The sequence below is a fragment of the Choloepus didactylus genome, chromosome 22 (genome assembly GCF_015220235.1).
Source record: "Choloepus didactylus isolate mChoDid1 chromosome 22, mChoDid1.pri, whole genome shotgun sequence".
Taxonomy (NCBI): Eukaryota; Metazoa; Chordata; class Mammalia; order Pilosa; family Megalonychidae; genus Choloepus; species Choloepus didactylus.
Genome location: NC_051328.1, coordinates 13,432,719 through 13,437,352, shown reverse-complemented (window position 1 = coordinate 13,437,352; position 4,634 = coordinate 13,432,719).

Below are 4,634 nucleotides of genomic sequence, written 5' to 3'. Positions count from 1 at the left end.
TCTTGAATACATGAAAAAATATATGTTCAAACACTTCTAAATAGAGAAATGCAAATTAAAAGAATACCAAGATACCATTTTTCACCTACCAGATTGGCAACACCTAACAAAATTACATTTGCACTAACCTTTTGACCCAGCAACCCCACATCTAGGAATCTAGCCTGAAGATACACCTCCAACAATACAAAAATATATATTCACAAGATTATTCATGGCAACCTTGTTTGGAATTGCAAAATACCAACTATTGCCCATATATAAATGCCCATATATAGGAGAATGACTGAATAAATCAGGGTACAACTACAAAATGGAATACCATACAACTGTAAAAAAGAACAAAAAGATTTCTATGACCTGATAAGGAGTGATTTCCAGGACATACAATTAAACAAAAAAAAGCAAAGTATAAGAGTATTTATAGTGTGCTATCCTTTATGTAAGAAAGGAGTTATAAGAACATGTATCTGCTCATTTGTGTACAAGAAATATAGGAAGGATAAATCAGAAACTAATGAAATGGGTTAATTTCAGGGGTAGGAAAAGGGTGGATAAAAGGCAGTGTTGGGAACCCAGTAGCCGGGATGAAAAGGGAGTGATACATTTCTGGGTGTATCCTTTTGTATAGCTCTTACTCTTAGAATCATGGTGATGTTTCACACACCCAAGAAATAATTAAAACCGACCTGGATGTGGGGAGACCTGAAATGAAACATACACAAATGAATCTATCACAAGTTAACATAACCACAGCAGGTGGGGAAGAAAAGAACTAACCTAAGTAACTTTGGAAACAGTATCTTGACTGGATTCTGCAAGGTTAAAGACAAAACAACTCAAGACTAAACAGGTTACTCACAAGAGTATAGGTTAGCAATGCTGAAACTACTTTATATGTATATTAAAATTAAACTAAGTATATATTGTAGATAGTGGGACTCAGATTTCTCACTGTTGGAGAAAGAACTTACAAATAAAGATAGGCTAAATGACCCCTTAAGTATTAGATAGGAAACAGAGGTATCAGTATAACTTCATGGTTTTAAACAAATACACAGACAGACACAAAAATAAAACGTGCGTGCATGTGTGGCTTAATATGTGTACATAAATTTCCTAGCTCTGTTTCCTGAGAGGGTCTAGAAGCAATGATACCTAGTAGCAATCAGCATATCTGGCATCCAAATCTTGGTTTCTAAACACATTCATCAATTAAAGGAACCATGGCTCCCTGGAGAAGCAGTTGATTGCAGAAACAGAACAGGAAAAATACAAGAAGAGTCGGGAACATTTTGTAGGGCCAGAAAGTAAGGAAGTGCTTACTTCATGGACAGGAAAAAAAATGGCCAAAGCTGGAAAAATCTGAGCAATAAAGTAAATAAGCATTGGATTTTAACCCACAGAATAAAATAAATATCCAAGAGTCCATACTGACGTAAACTGAATTAAGAAATAAATGGGAGAGAAGGGACAGCTCTTTATTACAGAAGAATTCTAATAATAAATGGAGAACGAAAGTGGGAAATAGAAAATCACTCATAAGCAACACACAGTGATAACTGTTGTAGACAAGAGCTTTTTAAACATATGGAATACAGCTATAAAACCATTTTAATGTCCTTGTCTGATAATTTTAATATCTGTACCAGTTTTGGATCAGTTTGGGCTGATTTTTCTCCTCATTAAGGGTTGTATTTTCCTGCTTCTTTGGGTGCCTGATAATTTTTTTTACTGGATACCAAACATTGCAGATTTTACCTTTTGGGGTGCTGGATATTTCTGTATTCCTGTAACTGTTCTTGAGCTTTATTTTGAGATGCAGTTAAGTTACTTAGGATCAGTTTGAACCTTTCAGGTGTTGTTTCCAAGATTGTTAGGCTAGAGCGGCCTTTTGTCTAGGGCTGATTATTCCCTATTTCTGAGGCAAGACTATTCTGAGTACCCTACCCAATGCCTTGTGAATTTTGAGGTTTTTGTCTGGCTGGTGGGAACAGGCACTATTCCTCGCTCTGTGTGAGCTCCTAGTACTCTTTCCTTTAATCCTTTCAGACGGGTCTTTCCCCAGCCTTGAATGATTTCCTCGCAAGCATGTGCTATCACTGCCCTGACAAACATGCAAGGGGGCCACTTTACAGATCTCCGGAGTTCACTCTCTGTGCACCTCTCTCCTCTCTGGTACTCTACCCTTTGAAATCTAGCCACTTGGGTCTCCCCAGTCTCTTGGCTCTGTCTTTTTAACTCAGAGAATCTGCTGGGCCACACCAGGGTTCCCCCTTCCTGCCCCACAGCCAGAACTCTCTCAAGGCAATGAGTTGAAGCTCATTTTGCTTGTTTCCCATCTCTCAGTGATCACAGGACTTTCTTGCTGGATAGTCAATGCTTTGAAAACTGTTGTTTCATACATACTGTCCAGTTTCTAGCTGTTTCAGGCAGGATGCTGAATCTAGTTGCTGGGATTCCATCTTGGCTAGATGCGGACCTGGTTTTGGTAATTCTATAAAATGTTATACAAGATGTTAACCTTTGGGAAGCTGAGTGAGGGTATATGGGAATTCTCTGCACTACTTTTCCAACCTTTCTATAGGTCTAAAATTAGTCAAGAAAAAAAGAAAATGCAATATCACACTATGTCAACATATGGGTTGGTAACTATTTCAAAGGCAAATTTTAGTGGAGGCATATCAAGGTACAGCATTTAAGAGCTCATGCTCTGCAGTCAGCCCTGAGTTCAAAGCCTGTCATTTACCATTTGTCTGATTCCAACCCTCACATTTCTCATCCGTAAAATGGAGGCAATAAAAGAACTTACCCCATATGGTTGTGAGAATGAAATATATACACTTCCTTTTCCCGTTCCCTTTTTTTCCTTAGCAGTAATGTAATGTATACCGTCTGGTTGTGTACTGATGAAGGAAGGAAGGAGTGCTTATTTTATAAAGGGTGGCCAGGGAAGGCCTTGCCGAGAAAGTGACATTTGAACAAAGACCTAAAAAAATGTGAAAGAGCCAGCCATGCTAATATTTAAGTGGAGTACATTCCAGGCAGAGGGAACACAAGCAGAGGCCTTGAGGTAGGAGTGGGTCTGACATGTTCAAGAAACAGGGAGGAGCCCAGTGTGGCTCCAGGGGAGAGAATGAAGATGCACGCAGAGGAAATGGGGAGGGGTCCTAGCACGTAGGGCCTTATAGGTCACACTAAGAAACTGCCTTTTTCTCCGAGATGGGAGTGTTTTGCACAGAGAATTAACAAGATCTGATCTATTTTTAACAAGACCACTCTGGCTGCTATGGTGAGAAGAGGCTGAAGTTGGGGAGGGTAAGGGTAACTGCAGGGGGCAGTTACAAGGCTACTGCAACAAATCAGGAAGGAAATGGTGGTAGCCTGGAACAGAGTAACGGCCCTGCAGGTGGGATGAAGTGGTCAGATTCCGCAAAAGGTCTGAAGGTAGACACAAAAGATACAGAGAGTGAGAAGAGGGTCAAGGAGGCCACTAAGGTTTCTGTCCCAAGCAATAAAGAAGTACGGAGTTGTCAAAAACAGAGATGGGAAGGATTATAGGAGTGCACTGAGGGGTTAAGATTAGAAGATCAATTTTAGCCCTGTTAAATCAGGTGTCTAAGTGGACATATCAAGCAGGGGGTTGAATCAGAGCCTGGAGTTCACGGAGAGGTCTGAGCTGGATACACACATTTGGGAGTCTTCAGCATATAGATGGAGAGATGGTGTTTAAAGCCTTGAGACTGGATGACATCCCCTAGGGAGTGGGTGGGAATGGCAAGAAAAGAGAACCAAAGACTGAGGCTGGTGCTGTCCAAAGTTCAGAGGTCACGGAGAGCAGGAGGAACCAACAGGACACCGGGCCTTGTCCCACTTCTCCCAGCTGCACCAAGACTGTCCCAGGGAGAAATGTGAACAGAGTGGGGTCTTTTGTGTACAATTAAGGCCCGAGTCTTTAACGGGGAAGAGTACATATATATTTCTTCCTTTGATTTTAACCTCAATTTGCTATTTGAGTCAGTCTGATAACTCATTTTGAGAAATTTGATTCTTTGAAGGGACCAAATAGTAATCCAAAATCCTGGTTGGAGAGGGTTGCAGAGGGGTAGTAATCAATGGGCCTGAAGACAAATTTGCAATTAAAATGGATGTTTCAAAGGTTACTTGTAATATAATCTGTCACAAACATAAACGAAAATCTTTTCAAAATTTAAAACAGGGAATAAATTCTGCATGTGCACACCCACATATTCCTGGCATATGGCCCCTGAGCAATTTTCTTTAATAAGAAGAAAAAATGGCAGTAATCTTAGAACTGGCTTTTAACACAGTGCTATCTGTGAAAATAATGATGCCAAAAGTTAAATAATATGCTTTTCTCACTCTATGGATTGTTTCCAGGGGCCTGGCTGTATATAAATGCCATGGTGACAATGGAAGTCCCATCTCTTTAGAACACAGAACATCGTGACAGATAATATGCCTCATATTTATGAGTACTGTGCAAGCAAAAGAGCAGTTGCTAAAATATGGATGTATTTGGGCATTACTGTCAAATACTATCAAAGATGAAATTCTCTGAGAGCTTTGCCTGATCATCTGTAGTACTAGAGTGACAGAAATAGTACTTGTAC